Below are 21,353 nucleotides of genomic sequence, written 5' to 3' on the forward strand. Positions count from 1 at the left end.
TCTTCGCTCGTCGGGGGAGGCCCTCCTCTTGCTTCCACCAACTTCGCAGATGCGGTTGGTGGGGACGAGGGAAAGGGCCTTCTCCGCCGTGGCCCCCCGGCTGTGGAACTCGCTCCCCAGGGAGATTAGGCAGGCCCCTACCCTACTTTCTTTCAGGAAGAGCCTGAAAACTTGGCTATTCCAGAAGGCCTTCGTTGACTGATCCTTGTGCGATCATGTTATTTATCTATTACGCAGTAGACCCTCTGGATTGTTTTTAGGATTCATTCAGCACTTTAAGTATTACACCTGCTGTATAATTATCCCTCCCTGATAACTTGATATTGCTTTGCACCTTGGCCTCGATCTTTTGACCCAAATCGGGATTTTAATATTATTGTGTATATTGACTTTTATGACTGTTTTTAATCATGTTGAAGTTTTACTGCTCGGTTTAATGTTTTATCTGACTTGTGCTGTCGTGTCTGGGCATGGCCCCATGTAAGCTGCCCCGAGTCCCTCCGGGGAGATGGGGCGGGATATAAGAATAAGAATAAAATTATTATATTACTATGAAGGTGAAGTTCAGATGAGAGTAGTGGACCAGTCAGAGGACTGCAATGGGTGACAGACACAACAACACTAGTAGCCAGGATGGATCACCATCATTATGAGAATTTCTGTATTCTCTCTCTAAATGTGGATGTTCTATTTTTCTAGTATGGTTAGTCATCATTGAGATAATTTTTTCCATGGATCTCTGCCATTCTTTAAAAATTATATGTATCCCTACAGCAATTGCTGCCTGGCTTGTTGCAGTGAATCACAATTAACACCTATTAGTGAAGGGTGAACTTCTTCAGCTTGTATCCCAGATCACATGCAGTGGAGACTCATATAATCCAGTTCAAAGCAGATCTGGGATCAGATACTGGGTGTAGATCCACCTTACAACCTCATCAGAAGGCCGGCAATTTCTCCGCTTCATAGAGGTCCATGAAGAACTCAGTGCCCCTTGCCCTGCATCGCCTGGCTCCAGCCGAGTGCCTTCAGACGGTGGAAATGGGAGTGTGCATGGTGCATGTCACCCCATGGATTGCAGTGGCAACATGGGAGCCCTCCCGTGTTGCCCTTGTGGTGACATGTGCCGGCTCTGCCCTTCTTCACCCATGGAGCTATGCCAGCAACATGTGATGGTAGCTGGCTGGCCTGGTGGGTGACCAGGGCTAAATTGGTGCATGCTGCCAAATTTTGCCCCACGTGAAGAGGTCATTAGTCTACCACTGCTCCTTGCTATTTACAGACTAGGCTAACATTGTAGTAGCTCTGCCCATGGTGGTCAGCCATACAGAGCAAGGAGTAGGAGAAGGAAACAGTTTATTTTCCCCTTTCTCTGCTAGTTATAAAGCCCTAACTTGGCAGTACCATTTGAGAAAACAATTTCTTGGGGACTCCTTGCAGCCTGCTAGGCTTTACAACAAATCATACGATGGAAGGAAGAGGATGTGTGAGAGGGAGTTAGTGAACTACTTTAATAGGAAGGGGAAAGAGAAGGGGATTTTTTTCCTTTGGATTAAAATTCAAATCTGAGGACAATTCGGGGATTGTAGCTGTTGCCTTGTATTTCAGGCTAACACTGTGTACCCTGAGACACATCTTTCTGAGCTTGGAAACACACATTTAGTGCCTTCACTGTTAATTTTGTCCTTTGTGAGTAAGGGCCTTTCTGTGGTCTTTTCCTGGATGTACTGCAAGCCAGATCCCAGTCTAAAGAGAAAGGGAAGGGAAATAAAGGGCAGCTCTCTAGCCTCTTTCCCTATGTTTTTCCAGTGGAAAACTGTTGAAGTTCTCTCTTTCATTCATTTGGTTGTGCTTCATTCTTTTAATATCCTGCTTGTTAAACACACACAAAAAAACCAAAATCCAAATCTTTACACAGCACTCTAGAGATATTTTTCTCGATTGCATTGCAATTTGTGTACTCTATTCATCTTCACAGCCAATTCAACAGGTTCCTACAGAGTGCCTAATGGAAATGTGTTTAAACATATGAATCAGGCTTTGAAGCAAATGAAGTAACGTGATGGTGGTGGTGGGACTCTCTAACAGCCGGCCAGGTGCCAAGTCTGTAGCTGCCAAACATGCCTATTTTTCTTGCTGCTCTTGTCAACTCCAGGTTCCTTTTTAAAAAGCCAGCAGGGACTCATTTCCACTTAATCAAAGGCAACAGGCCTTCAATTGGCACTTTGTCTTTTCTTTTACTCACTCATTCAACTATTCCTCCCCTCTCCCCCTCATTTTCCTCCTTTACTTCTTGACATTGTTTCTTGTTTTAAAATACTCACATGCACAATCTTCCCAGAGGCTCCCTTCCAGCTGGCATGCTGCCCTTTGAAAAAAAAACTCCAATAAATAGCTGCTTTCAAAGAATCACAGAGCTGGAAAGGACCAAAACCTCCTGCCATGCATGAATACACAGGTAAAATATTCTTGAAAAGTTCCCGTTCAACCTCTGTTTGAAAACTTCCAAAGAAGAGTATCCACCTCAACCTGAGGCATTCTGTTCCACAACTGCTCTTGCAGTCATGAAGTTATTAACGTTTGGGTGGAATTCTTGTCTTACAATGCCCCTCCCCATTTTTCTTGAGAAGATGGCTGTGGGGAGGCTATAAAAATATTTCCAGACTGAAATAATGAATAAATGAAATTATGAATAAAATCCCTTTTTTCCTAACCACCTTTAGTTTTTGTCTCTTATCTACACCTCTTTTCTAGACTGTTCAGTTTTCCGACTGAAACACTTTCCCTGCAATGATCACAAGGCTGATTTTTTCTGTCTAGCCTTCTGAATCCTGTATTGTTTAGTCCTGCAATCATATCTTCTTCATTATCTTTGGAAGGAGTGTGTTAGGATACTGAAGTTTTCTTCTTCATTTTTATAGGATACTAGCTTGGGTACCCAGCATTGCTTGGGTTATTTGAAAAAGTCAGTTTTTAATTGTACAAAATGCATAAGGTTGTGGATTAACTACAACTGACATCATGCCAGGTTAACCCCGAGAAACTCCATCAGTACTTTATGTTTGTTATGTTGGGCAAGTTTGCTCTAAATGCATCATCGGTGGGCTTCAGTGTGCTCTCTGTCTGTAGGGTAAACTACAACTCCCACTACGGTGAGTCAGCCCCCTCAACCCCCTCCAGTAGGTTGAATTAGTCATGGGGGTTCTGTGTGCCAATTTTACATTCTACAAAAATCTAATAGGCTCTTGGATTAGATAAGATAGATTTCTGTGTTTCTTTTAGAAATTCCATTTACATCTATCAAATATTCTGCAGCCAGTCTGGTATAGTAATACTCCAGACTGGCTCTGGAGATGGTCACAAACTCCATGTCTGTCCTGAAGCAGCAGCAGCAGCAAGGAGGAGACTTTACAATGTGACCATCCTCTTGCCTTTGCCACTGCTGAATGCTGATGAGTAGAAAGGAAAGGGGATGACAGCACCAGCCCATGTGGGCAGCAGATCCATTCACATTGGAGCTGGTCATGCTGTCCACACTTTGCCCCAAAATAATAATAATAACTATAATAACTTTATTTTTATACCCCGCCCCATCTCCCTGAAGGGTCTTGGGGCAGCTTATATGGGGCCTTGCCCGACACAACAATATAATAACAGCAACAAGACAAGAAAACAAATATCCCAACAATAAAACATCAGCATCAATAAAACAGTCATAAAAATCAACATACAGCATAAAATGTTAAAAACAGGAGACTAATACATGGATCTGGGCCAAAGTGCAGAATATTTCAAAATGGGGAGAGGTAGTTTCACAGCTAAAATAGTCAATAAAGTGCAATATAATAATGGCAAAGCATCATCAATGGAGCTATTGTTGAATGGGCAAATAAATCGAACCTACAACGATTAATCATCGAAGGCCTTTTGGAAGAGCCAGGTTTTTAGGTTCTTCCGGAAGGAGAGGAGGGTAGGGGCCTGCCTGATCTCCCTGGGGAGCGAGTTCCAAAGCCGGGGGGCCATGACAGAGAAGGCCCTCTCTCTTGTCCCCACCAACCGCGACTGCGAGGGTGGTGGAAGCTAGTGGAGGGCCTCCCCCAACGAGCGAAGAGAACATGCAGGTTCATAGGGGGAGATGCGGTCTCTAAGGTAGGTGGATCCCAAACCGTTTAGGGCTTTGTAGGTGATAACCTGCACCTTGAATTGGGCCCAGAAAATAAACGGCAGCCAGTGGAGCTCCTTAAACAGAGGCGTTGAACGCGCCCTGTAATTCGCTCCAGTTAGAAGCCTGGCTGCCGAGTGTTGTACTAGTTGTAATTTCCGGGCCGTCTTCAAAGGCAGCCCCACGTAGAGCGCATTGCAATAATCCAGTCTAGAGGTAACTAAGGCATGGACCACCATGGTCAGATCAGACTCCTCGAGGTGTGGTCGCAGCTGGCGCACAAGTTTTAATTGTGCAAAGGCCCTCCTGGCCACGGCCGACACCTGGGCCTCAAGAATCAGCCCCAAATCCAGGAGGACCCCCAAGCTGTGGACCTGTGCCTTCAGGGGGAGTGCGACCCCGTCAAGCACAGGTTGCCACCCAATACCCTGATCAAACGTACGACTGACCTCTGTCTTGTCAGGACTAAGTCTCAGCTTGTTCATCCTCATCCACAGCGGCCAGGCACTAGTCCAGAATCCGAGGGGCTTCCTTGGATTTTGGTGGAAAAGAGTAGTAGAGTTGGGTGTCATCCGCGTAGAGATGGCACCGTACTCCAAAACTCCGGATGACCTCTCCAAGCAGTTTCATGTAGATGTTAAAAAGCATGGGGGACAGAATGGAACCTTGCGGGACCCCATAGGTCAATGGCCAGGGGTCCGAGCAGGTGTCCCCCAGCTTCACCAACTGGGAATGGCTCTCCAGGAAGGACTGGAGCCACTGCAAAGCAGTACCCCCAAGGCCCATCCCAGAGAGCCGTCCCAGAAGGATACCATGGTCGATGGTATCGAAAGCCGCTGAGATGTTCAAGAGAACCAGCAGGGTCACACTTCCCCTGTCCAGTTCCCTGCGGAGGTCATCCACCAAGGCGACCAAAGCCATCTCGGTACTGAACCCAGGCCTGAAAGCAGACTGCAATTGGTCCAGAAAATCCATATCTTCCAAGAATCCCTGGAGCTGAGAGGCAACCACCCGCTCCAAGACCTTGCCCAAAAATGGAAGGTTAGAGATTGGCCTGTAATTACAAAGGTTTGTCGAATCCACCTCCCCGCCCTCCAGGCCTGGCCTGCTGATGCACCCCGAAACCCGGAGGACAAATTTGGGTAAGATTTACCCCACCCAGCTCATCCAACCAGGTCTCGGTGATGTGGAACCACTTCAGAATTGTGCTAAAATTCCAACACATTCCTTAACTTTTCTTAACACAGTTCACCTTGGTTTACCCTGCATTGAGAACTGGAAGTCCCTGGATGTCACCTGGTCAAATTCACGTTTTAGGAGTAGTGTAAACAAACCCAAATTTAATATGTTTATATGGTGGGGTAAGGTAAGGGTGAAAAATGTAACCACATGCCAGCATCAATAGGGGTTTGTGAAATGGCAGAAATCCACTCCATTTTAATTTTGAATTTTGGGTGCCCCGCCCCCCAGTTCCATTTTGGGAAAATTCTGAGAGATTAGGAGGGTGACTGTTCAGATTTGCAATTCGGGATCTGGAGTTCCATTTCCATTTTGGGCCTATTCATCTGAATGGGGAAACTGGTGAGGCTTGTTTTTCCATCATTTGGGGGATGGCTAGGTTGCAATGAAGGTAGGTAGGTACTGGCAGGTGGTTATTTAGAGCTGACACTTCAAGTTTCAAAAGCAAAAAATAAAAATAAAATCCTACTACTGTTGGCAGAATAAAATAAAATAAAAACACTAAAAATGCCCTTTGAACTCACAGCCCATCCCCAAACACATGCCTACCCACACCTCCCTAGCAGAATTTGGAAAATAAAAGTAGGAATAATAAGACAGGATAAGAATGATGTTGAAAGAAAAATACTGTATTTAATTTTAGAAAGCTAGCTCTAGCACCCTGAATCCTGAATTGCAGGCAGCAGCACTGCACAGAAACAGCAGTAAGAGAAGAGAAGCAAACGGATCTACAAGTTCTCTCCTGAACACTCCACCATGCCACAAAATGGAGGTGCTCCACGTGGTCTATATATAGATCAACTTGGCCAAAAACTCAGTGATCTGCTTTCTACTTCTAATTGGCTATGGCTAAGCTAATAAGGGGGTGGGGCAGTGGCTGCTGACATGATTGACAAGAGCAGGGCAGTGGAGTAAGTTGTAAGATCTCATGAAAAATAAGTCTGAATCGACAACTCCTCCCTGAATTTAGCCGAAAGATTAAGCGGCTCGTTTTTCGTTCTGGTAAGGCTTCAGATGGGTCCTTCCCGGTTTGTATTTCAGTGGTTTGGCTTCCAAATCGCCAAAATTATCCAAAATCCAAATCGACCTCCAGAATTTTGCACACCCCTAGAGGTTAACATCATCTTTTAAATGATGATCATCCATTTCTGCTTTTGCAAATTCATCAGCAGATACATGATAGGGCATGATCCTGCCTCCTCCTTGCACAAAGAAGTCTCCCCTACAAGGAGGGATGGTGCGGCTTTTGATTTGTGCTCATGTTAAATAATAATTGAATTCCCAAATCTTCTGTGAATGTGCAAGAAAGAGGCAGCCTATGTCAACACTGGCGGGATGCAGTTGGAGCAGTGAGCTGGAAATCTTTGAAGAACAGACATCAAAGGGAATTGGGAGGGGAGAAACAATGTCTAATCTTCATACAAATGTACTCAGGGTCTCTGAAGCTCAAAGCCTTCTCAGATTTTAGAATTAATTATCACTTGCCAGTAGCAAATTTTGAATCGCAGGTAACTGGTACAGCAACCACAGTCCTTTAGGTGTAAAATTCATGAAATTGTATTAAACTGATTAAAGCTGAGTAAATCACCAGCTTTTCCTTTGGTGTATCTGCAATCCTCCATCCCCAAAGTCCTTTCTAAATGTTTGATGTCAAATCCACAGCTTCGTTTATATGCAGGGAGTGGAGCCAGCTCCCCTAAAATTAAAATGCTGGAAGGGGCTCTTGCAGACATACTGCAATAGGGAGCATGAGAAAAAAACCCGGTGCTCGCCACTTTCCCTTGCTTGTGGGTGAATAAACAAGCATGTGCACATTTGGATTCATGAATTTCTCAGCTCAATAAACGCAAAGCTACTTCTGGGAATGAGCTGCTCTGGTGTAGCTCAGTATATTGCCCATGAATTCCAGCAGGCAAGAATCTGCCTCAAATCATTACTAAGTGACATGGCTCTCCCCTTTGTGCATTCCATTTGACAAGGTAAGCCGAGTGTCACAAAAATAGCTCTCAAAAAACAAATAAATAATTAACCAAGGACTTCCCATCTCCACTGAAGAAGTCCTTGAAAAATGTTGTACAATGTCCATTCTTAAACAGTAGCAGCCCTTCATTACTCAAGCAATTCAGTCAAGTTGTGAAGCTTTCCTGCCAGATGCTGGCATTTCAAGCTGATGGTGAGTGAATATCTTTTTAGATAATCTCATTTCTTTACAGGAAGAAAGAGCAGTTGATGGTGAACACTACTTCTGATAGATTAGTTCAGGGCACTAATGCAGGTCAGTTTTGTAGTACAGAGGTTCGTCATGACAGTCATGCCCTCAAGGGGAATCTAAAAATGGAAACAGCTATGTTGCTTCTTAGCTGCAAACCAGTTCTAGGATTTATTCACATGAAGGAGCCAAATTGGTATCCTACTTCTGCTCTGCTGCCTCTCTGTGATTGACCTATCCTCTGCTATAGATGGACAAACCCCACCAATACATCAATCCTGTAATGTGTGATTTTACTTCTGTGCTGGGATGCCAATACTAAAGGAGGTGGGATTTGCCTTTTCTTCCATCTCCTTCCTCCCAACTATTCCTGAGCCAGCACTTTGTAAAATGCTGTCATTGTTGGATTTTTTTAACCATTGCTGCAACTGCAAAAATTGTTTTAAAAATTACTTTAAAAAACTGCAGAGCAGTGGAAATGTGGGAAGGTGGAATGACAAGGGTAAGTGGAAGTATAAGTGTGGGAACATAGATCGATGAATCAGCATAATTACATGAATGTAAGGAGGTGTGATAATGAAGGTGCTCATGCTGGTATGAAGATGCTACTACCATAGAATAACAGCTTTGTGCAACAGGTCCATAGTACATTGCCGTTTCTACCTGGTCTTTTTGTAAAGCCAAGGGTTCTTTTTCAAGATCAAGCAACCCCAAAATATATTGCACTACAAGTATGAGATTTCTCCCCCTCCCCTCACCGCCAATAATGTATTGTAGCTGGAAAAATAAATTTCCTCATCAGTATTTAAGCTAAATTCAGAGGAAATGAAGGCTGGTAGATACAACAAAGTTCCGACATGTTGACCCTCTTCAATAATAATAATATAGTAATACTTTATTTTTATACCCCGCCTCCATCTCCCCTAGGGGACTCGGGGCGGCTTACATGGGGCCAAGCCCAGATAAAACAAACAAAGCAAAATAAAACAACATCAGAAAATACAAAACACGAAAATTAAAATGAACATTTTAAAATATAAACCTTGAATATTCAACCTTGTTCCACTACCATAAGTGTCACATTTTCAACAAGGGCCACATCAGCTTTATTGTTGCCTTCAAAGAACCACTGAATCCATTGTATGGAGAATCCATGGATACAGAAAGCTTACTATAATTATTCAACATAGTTGTCGGAGCTCTTTAGCTTTTGCCCAGTTTGGGTCCCCTGATGTTACTGAATGACAGCTCTCATCACTTTTGATTATCCGCCATGGGGATAATGGAAACTGCAAGCCAACAGCATGAGTGGCTGTGAGATTTGGGAAAGGATAAAGGACATTTTAAAGTCAGAGATCATATCCACAAGACTTGTATCTAAATTCAAACCCACTAGAATAAACAGAAAAACCTTTACTATATCACAATATATCACTATATCATCAGCTCTATTCATGATGTCTACTGATGAGGAATACAGGAGTTGCACACCAGCATTTGGAGAGCCACATGAAATGACATGGTGGGCCAAATATGGGACAGATATTTTCCTTGTAGCTTAACGTGATACATACAGTAGAGTCTCACTTATCCGACACTCGCTTATCCAACATTCTGGATTATCCAACGCATTTTTGAAGTCAATGTTTTCAATACATCATGATATTTTGGTGCTAAATTCATAAATACAGTAATTACTACATAGCATTACTGCGTATTGAACTACTTTTTCTGTTAAATTTGTTGTATAATATGATGTTTTGGTGCTTAATTTGTAAAATCATAACCTAATTTGATGTTTAATAGGCTTTTCCTTAATGCCTCCTTATTATCCAACGTATTCTCTTATCCAACATTCTGCCGGCCCGTTTATGTTGGATAAGTGAGACTCTACTGTATTTGGAAAAGATTTAATACTTCTGTGGATTGTATGTTCTGATTGTGGCTCAGTCCCCTTAATTAGCAAATTGTATTGTAGAAGACCAGTGCTGTTGAAGTTAAAGTGAAATGGTTCTGGGATTGGGATCAACATGTCCTAAATACCAGGCAGCAGTTAAAAAGAGAAGTCAGCCGAAAACAGTACAATGAGGTAAAGCTGTCAAGCTCAGTTTTGATCTCTCACTCAGTGATTATGTGTCAGCATTACTCCAATCGCTCCCGGCTTGTGCCTACAGGGAAATGTTTTTCCAAACTGTGCAGACTGAAGTGCTTTGTAGGTCAATGGGACAAAGTAAAATTACCATAAAATTAGGAATGACTTTTGGAGATTGCATTGTTTCAAGGCATTGTTTCCTGGAGTCTTATAAAGTGTTATGTTTGCAAATCCATCTCACTATCACTGAATTTGAGTATGGACCTCATCAGATAGGGTGAATTTAGTATCCGAGGACACTTTCACCCTGTCTGGAAGACAAAACCCCATGGTGGACATTACATGACATTGTGTGATTTCCAGCGGAGGCTCCACCCTAATTGGGGTGAAAGCATTGCGAAACACTTTCCTCCAACACAGGAGGTTTTCCATGTTGTGCTGGCTCTAATGAAACTAGCATGGGGCCTCTCTGCGAGGGAATATGATGGGGAAAGCCTTGTGGAGAGGGAGCTGTACAGCAACAGATTTGCCCTGCTGTTCCCTCTTCCTTCCTGGACACCAGGTGAAGTGGGACACTTTGCCTGGCCTTTATAATGAGGCTGCAAATGACAGGTTCAGGATTGCTTCCTGACCCATTGTCTTTTTTATTCAGGAAAAGGATCAAACAAGGCTATCTTCTATCTGATTACTAATTTTTGTTCTTTTTCTTAAAGGAGATCTATTCTCAAAGCTGTTTTTTCTTTCTGCACTAGATATTTGATTGCATCCAAGTTTGGGAACTGTGGCACTCAGATGAGGGTTGAAGAAGGTTTGATTTACCAAGACAAAAGAGCAAGTCATGAATCTGTTTTCCAGGTCTATGTGTCAGTCACAATGACTGACCATCATGTTTGAACGACCAGGCAAAAAAACATTCACATCCATCCATCAGTACATCAGCCCAGAACAAACATATAAAAAGTGAATGGTGTGGGTGTTTTCCTGTTTTGGGGACATTCCTATAACATGAATAAGAAAGATCAAAACTCAGATCCTTTGATTTGTGGCTGAAGTTCCCAAGAGGGGCAAAGCCACAGGTGATTGGTTTTCATTTTCTCTTCTTCCAAACAGAAAAATGTTGATCTTTTGGAACATTTGTTTGATTAGAGATAGTTGACACAGCTTGTGGGAAATTATTTTGTAGGGGAATGGAATCTCACCATTAACTATTCTGTATTCATAGCTTTTATCTCCTCTCCTGCTGAGGACCATGAACGCCCTACCAAAAATATCTTGCAGGAACAAAGGGTTAGGCAAAGGCATTTCTTGCCATCATGAAGATGATGCCAGAAGACTCCAGAGTGGAAAAGGGTTCAGTTGTTGACCATGAATAGAACAGCTGTTACGTAGTTGTATGTTGTAGGGTTTAAGAACATATTGTGACTGCAAATGGTCAGTATGTCATGTTTAGGCCAAATCCTAGTCCTTTGTGGAGTCTTGTGTACTTTTTTCTTAGGGGCACCTTCTGAGATACGGCTGTAAACATTTGAGTGGGTTTGCGAAGCTAGTTTTAGCACTGCTAGCGGAAGCATTAGAGCTGAGAAGTAACTAGTTACACAACAACTAACTGTTGGTTGATTAGAAGTGATTAGCTATAGGAAATTCCTTTCTGTAGTTCCTAAGACTGGATCTGTACTGCCATATAATCTAATTCAAAGCAGATAATCTGGATTTTATATAGTAGTGTAGATGGAGTCTAAGGCCCCTTCCACACAGCTGAATAAAATCCCACATTTTCTGCTTTGAACTGGACTATATGGCAGTGTGGACTCAGATAGCTCAGTTCAAAGCAGATATTGTGGGATTTTCTGCCTTGATATTCTGGGTTATATGGTTGTGCGGAAGGGCCCCAAGATAATATATGGTAGATTGCCATTGTGCTTTGATATTTTTCATTACTTTTGTGGTGTAGATAACTTTTGATCTACCTTGTAGTTACAGGATGTGGCCTCACTAAAAGGGCGGAGAAGGAATATCTCATGTTGCCGCCTTGTGCTATGTGTTTTGGATGCTGAGATAATGATTGGAATGGGAGGAAGCTGTGCTTTGTACCCATGAGTTGTAGCATTCTGAACATTTCTAAGAGTGCCACTATTCTGTTGAATTAATGCAGTTTGAAGTTACTTTAAATGTCATGGTTCAATGTTGTGGAATCATGGGAGTGGTAGTTTTATAAGGTCTGGTGTCTCTTCAAACTACAAGTTCCAGGGTATCATAGAATTGAACCATGACAATTAAAGTAGTGTCAAACTGCATTCATTCTACAATACAGATGTACCCTAAATCATTTTAATAAACTTTGAGAATCTGCGAAGCAAATGCTACTTAAAAATGTAGCTATAGTGGCAACCAACTACACTTTTGGCCTTGGATTTAGAATGGCAACCAATTATTTTTCAAAAAATAACATTCTAAGTTGAACAAAGTTCTTGCCTCTGTAAATGTGTGACATTAAGGGAGCTACTGCTACTGTAACATGACCACAACTAATCCACTAACATGAGCGTCCATCTTTGGTAGTCTAAATTTTATATTTTAATGTTGGTATTTCATCATGAATCTGTCCTTTCTATAAATGAGCTGTAGAATGGAAAGCAAAGTACAGAAGGTCCACATTGCAACTGCAGTGACCACATGCTTTCTTGTGCTTTAATGCCTGAAAGAAAAGAGGAATTTACACTTCCCAATGGGGTTTTTCATTCCTTCTTCAACAGGGAAACTGCCAATGTTATGTGGGAGGTTTCCTTTCGTATAAGATGGTCATCAAAAATTACTGCTATTTTTTGTAGGCAGATAGGTGCAATAAACAGTACAGGTGTAAAACAGTTTTGTCTGACCTTGGGAATATTAAACGTTTCCAAAAGTATTCAGGTTGAATTTCTTTTAAATACACATATTTATTCAGCTGTCCTGCCAATATTTTTTCAGAATAGTTGAAACCTATTTTTTTTTTAAAAAAAACAGAATTTATGGATGCAATAACTTCTATTGTAGTCAGTCATTTTGCTTCCAGCAAGGACCAGTCAATTTACCACTAGGAAGTTCATGGTGGTTATAGTCTTCCTTGTTCTTTGAACCTTCACATCAGGCACTCAGAGACACCATTCTTCTTTTAAGGATTTAGCTACCTTGGCAACAATGCCCTGATACTTCATGAATTTTATTCAGTCTTCTTAAAGACTGAATAAAGATAACCTGGAGTCATTTTAAAATTATTTATTTCGTTGTGGATCATTCCTTCCTCAGTTTTAAGAGGTTCATTGTCAGGACAGTGCTTTTATGAAGGAGTGTGAATTGCAATTCTCTGTTTGTCCTGAGCCCCCTTCCCATCTTAGGCCCCATCTACACTGCCACATAATCCAGTATCTGATTCCGTACTATCTGCTTTGAACTGAATTATATGGCAGTGTAGACTCATTTTAAATCTGATAATCTGGGATCAGATACTGGATTATGTGGCAGTATAGATCCAACCATTGATAATGGTATCACAATGTATTCTGCACCCTGGTCTGCTTCTATCACTGGTTTTTTATACAGAAAATATAGGTGAAATCACTACTCTATGTGTTCCTTCAGTCAGCAAAATATCTTGTAAAAATGTCTCTATCTACACTGTTAATCTGGAGTCAATCCAGAGCAGAAATACATCAACCGGAACCTACAGCAGTGTCAGGTTGGAATACCACTAGGCTGAGACTACCGGAGCATCAACTTACCATCTGCATTACTATTGTCACAACCTTACCACCCATATTGGCCCTCCCACCTGTGAAGTCCTGCCTATTGCAGGTGCCCCGTGGTGTCTGCAGGAACAGGAAGAAGGAGTGGACTGAAGTCCATAAAGGCATTTCCTGATGCAACCTACGTTTATATTAGTTCCATATTCTTAAAGAATTGACTTATGGTTGGTGATTGTTAAGGGTGTCCTGTGACCCATAACTAGCCATCCAGGATTGCATTCCCATTATAATAAACAATGTGCAGCATAATTAAAGTCAGACGGCAGGGACAGGGTTCATGCAATTTACTACTGCCATGACATTTTCCATCCTTCCTACAGCAGTCTTTTTTGACTGGCAGAGATCATAGTGGCAGCAATAAGATACGTTCTTATAAGGAAACAGGTAGGCCTGCTCTTGAATCACAGGTAATACTGCACAAAATCGGGAGTCAAAATACTAGATATAAATAATTTCAGTAAATGTGCTCTCCCTGCATTTGAAAAAAATGCAGGGAGAAGGGTTTGCTGTGACTTGTAGCCTCAGTCTCACCTGAATGTGGAAACTGATTTCTGAAATATTAATGGTGGCAGCTGTACCACAACCTTTTCTTTCAAACTGCTGGTATAGGGAGGAACTGGAGTGGGGACTCGGCAAGAGTAGGCATTTCCTTTCTGTTGGTTTTTTAAAATAAAAATCTACCAACATTCACAACGTGAACTAGAGAAAAGATAATTGGCATATCTTCCCGTTCTCAGTTGGATTTTGAGCAGCGGCATTAGTATCATAACTCATAATCCTTCTGATCCCTGAAATCCAGCTGCCTTGGATTCTATGCCAGAAGGAAGGCAGGGTATAAAATCAAATAAGTAAATAAATAAGGCTACAGAGCAGCCATAGTAATTCACTAGTGCAATATCTTCATGGCAGATATTTAGTTTAAGCAGTGTTTTCCAAACTTTGGTCTGCCAGGTGTTTTGGACTTCAGTTCCCAGAAACCTTAATCATTGATCAAAGCAGCTAAGGCTTCTAAGCATTGAAGTTCAAAACAATAGGAGAACTAAAATTTGGTTTACAGCAAAGAAGTTGGGCAAGGAAGAATGGTGGCAATCCTACAATGTTCTATAATACTTTGGATTTCTGGTCCACTTCAGTGCACCTTTTCAGACTGGGGATCTTGTCGCTATCGTTCTATGCTGTTAGCAGCTTATCTGGACTTTGAACTGTATGGTGGGGAGACAGTAACTTTCTTTCTGTTCCATCACTTGTGACTTCATCACACAGGGCTTTTTCCTCAACCTAGGACCTCAACACAGGGATGGCATGGAACAAAGCCAGGGGCAGATGATAGTAAGGGGGTTATGTGGGGCTCTGCCTGATGGTTTCCCCCACTGCCCCATGGATTCCCCACTGTTCCCCAATTTATGGACCTTTTTCTGATGAGGTCCTTGGTCATCTCCTTCTTCATTTATGTTTATGGAACAGAAAGGCATCCTAAACATTCTATACTCAATTATACTCAGCTAATCAAATGAACTGGGCTTTATACTGACTGAACTGCAAATCAGAGATTATGCCATCAAATTATAAAATGTGCTGTTCTGAATTGCCTTTGAACATGCATTACTTTGCTCAGCCTGGAATTATACTTTCATACATTTTAGAAATTTTCTATTCTTTTTTAAAGGATTTTTTAAAAGTCTCTCTTGTGTTTAATTACTTACAAACTGAGAGCTCTGAAATATTTTATTATATAACTTCTGCATTTCCAGGTGAAGAGAGGGGAAGGATCTCCACCTGCTATAAGCCACCTTGACTCCCCTCCGGGGTTGAGAAAGGCAGGGTATAAATGTCACAAATAAATAAATAAATAGAACACAGTAGGACAACATTTTTGCTGCCCCAGTTTTGTGCATTTTAAGCCATGACTTGTCATGAAGAAATTGAGCTGGTGAAGCTTTAACTATCACTTACCTCAACTTCATGGGGGCGAGGGGAGTGTTACACTTCCATTTTGTGTGGTGAGAGTCTGTTAAAAGTATAGAAGTAGGACACTGGAAATGTCATCTGTGTTCTGACAAGAGCTGCCAGGGATAACTTGGAAAATTTTGCTATCTGCAGCAAAGGAGAATGACAGTACCCTCTCTCAATTCCATGTACAGTTGCAGGCTGGACTGAATGATGAACCTCAGCTCAACAGTGGCATGTTGCTGTGCGACATCAGAGGACACGAGGCCAGTTTAGCAGCTGTAGTCTTTGTTCATTCTTGGAAACAGCATGGAAAATGTTGTCTACTACTGATAGCTCTCCCAGGTTTTTCTTGTTTTTCTTCATCTAAAATATTCTTTATGGAGAATAAAAAATGTACGTGCTTTACAATGCCTTCTCATTCATAATGGTAGGAATTTTTCATCTGAAAGCACTCACAGAAAAGAAAGGAGGCCTGAATAAAAACTGGAGAGTTGCCACTGGTGGTTCCCAGTGCCTTTTGCCTGTCCAAGAATTGGGCTGACCCTGCAGCCGACCAGGAAAACACAATTTCTTCCAGGGTGAATTAATGTAGTTTGAGGTCACTTTAACTGCTATAGCTCGATGCTAATTATGGGAGTTGGTGACTCACCAGCACCCTTTAGCAAAGAAGACAAAAGACCCTGTAAAGTTACAATTTCCACGATTCTATAGCATTAAGCCATAGCAGTTAAAAGTGATGTCAAACTGCATTGATTCTATGTGCCGTCACATTCTACAATACTGCAAGTTTTGCCTTTTGTGCTATGGTCACAATCATCTGCTCCTGGCCAAAATCCTTTTGTCAATTAAAACCAAAGTAAACTCAATGAAACATTTGCTTAATTGTAAGTCAATGCACAAGTAAATACCACTGTGTATAGTAGACCTGTTGTGTTAATGATATTTAGCTATGAATTGACTCCCCATTCAACAATTGATTCAATAGGCTTAATTTAGTTCGGATGAAGCATGTCCAGCTGTTGTTAAGGAAAAGGAAAAATGGGTAGCAAAATGTTGGCAGCTCCTGCCACAGTTATAGTCCCCTCTATAGAAAAGTGTGCTGTGGATGAGGAGACATCTGTGTGTTTAGGGATACTTTGCTTGTTAAATGCTCTGTGGAAGGTTATCACTATATCTGGCAGCATGCCTGTTTAAACTAATAACTCAACGGCACACAGTCCTCTTGCTGCTGTGATTTATTGCCTTGTACTGTGATCATGTCACATTTTGAAACACTTGTATTTGGTCAGGGCATGGATGGAAGACCTCCAAGGAAAACAGCAGAATGGCAGGGACTGAGAGTGATGTTGATGATCATGTCTGATACTGAAAAGGGAGCTTTGATGTGTTCCATTGATGTTGACTCTGGCTTAAACTCCAAACTTCTGTACATATTGTTGTGGGAGTTGGTCTTGCATTTAATTATCACTAGCAAGGCTGGGTATGACCTTCCCTTTGTACTTAAAATTATGACTTTCTTTCCCGTCTTCTTTCCTTCTTTTTCTCACTCATTCATAAGGCCCGTCTACACAGCCCTAAAACTCTGGCTAAAAAAATGGATTAGCCTGAGGAGTCCAGATGACATTTCAGTCTTTCATCAACATCGTTTATTGTGTGCTGTTAGATTTATTGTTGGATGCAAAGGCAACAAAAACTGAAAACCTTACAATGAAAGGTATGAAATAGGAAGAAGGATAACTTCCAGAAGCCAAAAATGCATGTTTTGATTAATTAGTGAATGTGATTATAGCCTATGTAAATGTTAATTGAACAAGGCTATAGCCCATGTAACTATTGATTTGCCTACCTATTAATGCATTGTCTAATTGCTAAGACTTTAGTCTCAACAACAGATATGTGCTGAGATCTGTTCTTCTTTCTGAGTAAAACTTCTGAACATTTAAGAGCTGTTATTTTCTTTTTAAAAATATATTTTATTGATATTATCTCATATTTCATGTTGTGAGTGTATTGCACATTTAATACAAACATTCATACCTACACATCATTTATCTCTTATCACATTTCTCAATCATCTTCCCATCTATATTGTCTACTCACATATCTAATATATCATCATTCTATTCATTCTTTTTTCCCCTTCCACCCCCTCCCTTCCCCCCACCCTTACCCCATACCACAGAGCTGTTATTTTCTGAACAAGAGTTAGCCTGTATATAAACAGACACTCAAGAAATATGCTTTTACTATTTGGGGAGATGGCGAGGGGGGATATTTCTGAATATGTGTCTCCTCTGTATTGCTAATTGTTGATGAGCAAATCGAAGGCCGACGTTCCCCTCTCTTGAATATCCTTCAAACAGAATATAATTCTTTAACAGCCACACAGTTAACTGTACTCCATCATGGAGTATATGTCACCACCCTACAGTGAACCTGGGAAAGCAAATGGTATACAATGTAGTGTGTCTATGGTAAGTGAAGACCCTTAGGGCCTGCATTATGCCCAGTAAAAATTTAGGACATTTAACCTCTCATACATTGTTGACTGTCACTCCTGTCCTTCACCAGTGCAAGCTACAAGTCCCATGATCATTTCCCAATGACTACACTGGCGAAGGACAAGAGTGACAGTCAGCACCAAAACCACCAAAACCTGGGTTAACTTATCCATGGATCAATGTTAGTACTCCTTACTCTTATCAAAAAAAAAAAAAAAGAGAGAGAGAGAGAGAGAGAAAGAGAGGAGGAACTATTTACTTTTCTAATTAGAATGGTGAAAGGCAAGAGCTTAGTCCATTCTGGAAGCATCTAAAAGGAGTACTGGCATCCCTTACTTTCTCTGTAGCAATGTCGCTGCTTTGGACATTTCTGAATGCCTGGGTGAGAAAATGGTGGTGATGGCCAGGGACAACTGGCTTCATGAGGTACATCTGGCAGTTTTCCCTCTCTGCAGATAACCCTCAACTTATCCATGGATAACATCAACATTTGTAATTTTGGCCTGAAACCCCACCATCAACTTATACATGAGACTGATTTATACAAATATATATATATGGTATATGCCATCACCCAAAAGTAGAGATTGGATAACTGTATTTAAAGTTTCAAAAAGTTGCTTTTTGGGACTACTCCCACAATTCCCTAGCCCAGCTTGTCTGGTTAGGTGGTTCTGAGAACCATTGTCCAAAAAAGTAGTTCTGCATAAATTTGCTGAAATTCCTATCCTGTGTATAGAACTCTACTTAGGACCAATTCTAGTAGCAGAAGGATCTGTCAGCCTCTTCAACACAGCATGAAACAAAAAGGTGTTGCAAGAGAACAGAACTCTTAACCAATCTGTCTCCCTGAGAAGCTAAATTTGCAAAGTGCATCATGTTCTACCTGATTTGAGTTTGCTCCAAGGGGAAAAAAAACAGCCCCTGAACCAAAAATAATTTGTCAAGTGAGAAAAACAGGTTCAATTCAGATTGGTGATGTGTGTCACCCACAACCCCCATGTACATTCTATATCTGTGAAGTACAATATTTGCTTCTGTAAAGAGCATTTTGCACATGGATGGATGACGGCTCTCTGGCAGAAAACCCCTCAAGAGTTTTGGATGGCAAAGGATGATTAATAGGCATAATATTTGCTGCTCTTTCCAGACTGAAAACAACATTTTCTTGGGAGTGTGTGTGGCGGAGAGATGGAAGGCAAGAACATTGATCATTTATAGAGGGAAATTGATGGTTATGAAAACCAGCTATTAATTCGACAAATATCAAGACCTTTTGGCCTGTTCACAATGGGAGTCAGCAGGAAGACTAGATTTGCTTTATTGGTATTTAATATATGACAAAAAGGGCACAGTATTGTTGGCTATGGTCACTAACACAATTTGAGGAGAAACCCAGCCCTTATCCATCATCAGCTTGTTCTGATGTCTTCTTTGGTAGAATCCTGTAATGAGTAAAAATCAGCATTTCTGGATCTGGGCTGGGCTGTGGCGCAGCTGGCTAGTAACCAGCTGCTATAAATCACTACTGACCGAGAGGTCATGAGTTCGAAGCCCGGGTCGGGTTAAGCCTCCGACCATAAAAAAAATAAAAATAGCCCCGGCTTGCTGTTGACCTAGCAGCCCTGAAAGACAGTTGCATCTGTCAAGTAGGGAAAATTTAGGGACGCTTTATGCGGGAGGCTAATTTAACTAATCTACAACACCATAAAACTGCTCACGAGGAAAAGAAGAGGAAGAACAGCCACCAATGGACGGTGAAGCAACAGCTCCCCCTGTGGCCGGAATCGTGAAGCTGGAAAGATGTTAAAAAATGCCTCTGTGTCTGTCTAAAACTGAATGTTGTTTGTCTGTTGGCATTGAATGTTTGCCATATATGTGTTCATTGTAATCCGCCCTGAGTCCCCTTCGGGGTGAGAAGGGCAGAATATAAATACTGTAAATAAAATCTGGCCTGGTGCGGATGGATCCAGGTCTCCTCAAACTTTTTAAACAGAGGGCCAGTTTATGATCATGCAGAATCTTGGAGGGCTGGGCTATAGATTAAAAAAAATGAACAAATTCCTATGCACACTGCATAAATCTTATTTGTAGTGCAAAAAACATGAAAGAACAAAACAATATTTAAAATAAAGAACAATTTTAGCCAACATAAGTTTATTAAAGGGAAATGTGGTCCTGCTTTCAGCTGATGGGATAGTCAAGTTAATTAGGATTATTGTTGTTGTGTGCCTTCAAGTCGTTTCATATTTAGAGCCACCCTAAGTCTAAAGTTTAGGGATAAATGACCTTGGGGGGCCGCATTTGGTCCACAGGCCTTCGTTTGGGGACCTCTGGATTAGACTATCAATTCCTTCATTCTAAGGCAGCACATCAGTATGTATCTTGGATATTATAAAGTGTAGTACAACATATCTGGAGTTGCCAGGTTTGTAATGGCTGCTTTCAAACCTATGCACTAAAATGAAGCTCATGAGCTCCTGTAAGTCTAATAGCTTTGGCTGGTTTGTTTTGCTTTTTTTTTTTTCAATTAAAGCTCTGCAATTATCATTTCAGTGAAAATTTCTGTGTCTTTTTCCTGGTTCCCTTTGTATATATATTATTGTTAGTCTCTCAGTTAGCAGCTCTTTTCTGTAAAGTACACTGCATACCTATTACAAATGCTGTTTGCCAACATATGTACACAATAAACACAATGGCTCCTTCATGACAGTGCTGGAATGTGTTTAGGGAAGGCAGAAGCTATTTTGTATGTGTGTATAACTGTGTTAAAAATGCCTCTCTTGGCTCTGTATTCTGCCATACTTGTGAAAAAGTTTGCCAGATCTTCTCCCAATACTAGGCTGCTGCGTAAGAAGCAACCATTCAAGCAAGCAAACATTCCTCATTCTTTATTTAAAACCCATCTCTTCATCTATTTAATTGTGCCATAGGAACTAACCAGTTAAACTCAATTACATAATCAATGAAGCTGATGTTTTTTTTTTAATGAAAAGGGCACCTAATTATATTTATTTTGAGTTAAAATTATTGACATTTTGAAATTTCAGCATGCACGGGATAGGGCATATGTGGGAAGAAAGTTAATTTGAGTTATTAATTAAATTATCTACTTGGCTAAATAGTCAACAAATTCTTTTGGACCAGGTTAGCAGTATCAATAACTGAACTTTCCGCTTGTATCCCATTTCTAAACATAAAAAAAGATCAATACCCGAAGTTTCACAAAGTGGAGAGGGAGGGGGAAGATTATAAATAATAAAAAAGAAGAATAGTGGAGAGATTGGGTTTTCAAAAATTTATGCAACTGTTTTCCCAAGTCAGAAGTCAGGAGGGGGTAAATAGTAAAAACCATTTATGCCATTTTCCAACTTCATTACTGTAAGGCTTTAAGTGCAGGTATCTGACTTAAAATTTT

The 21,353-nt window shown here is 41.1% G+C and overlaps 1 protein-coding gene across 5 annotated transcripts in view; it reads right to left on the reverse strand.

Moving 5' to 3' along the window:
* Positions 1 to 21,353, reverse strand: part of grm3 (glutamate metabotropic receptor 3) — a 164,610-nt gene that overhangs the window by 109,231 nt on the left and 34,026 nt on the right. The window contains exon 2 of one of the 5 annotated variants that reach the window (XM_062981815.1): positions 2,325 to 2,363. The exons of 3 other annotated variants lie outside the window; for them this stretch is intronic. The gene's annotated coding sequence lies outside the window, so the exon portion shown is untranslated. Of the gene's footprint in view, positions 1 to 2,324; positions 2,369 to 21,353 lie in introns of all 5 variants that reach the window. One more of the 5 variants, XM_062981813.1, reaches the window with a different exon arrangement.

The sequence above is a fragment of the Anolis carolinensis genome, chromosome 5 (genome assembly GCF_035594765.1).
Source record: "Anolis carolinensis isolate JA03-04 chromosome 5, rAnoCar3.1.pri, whole genome shotgun sequence".
Classification (NCBI taxonomy): domain Eukaryota; kingdom Metazoa; phylum Chordata; class Lepidosauria; order Squamata; family Dactyloidae; genus Anolis; species Anolis carolinensis.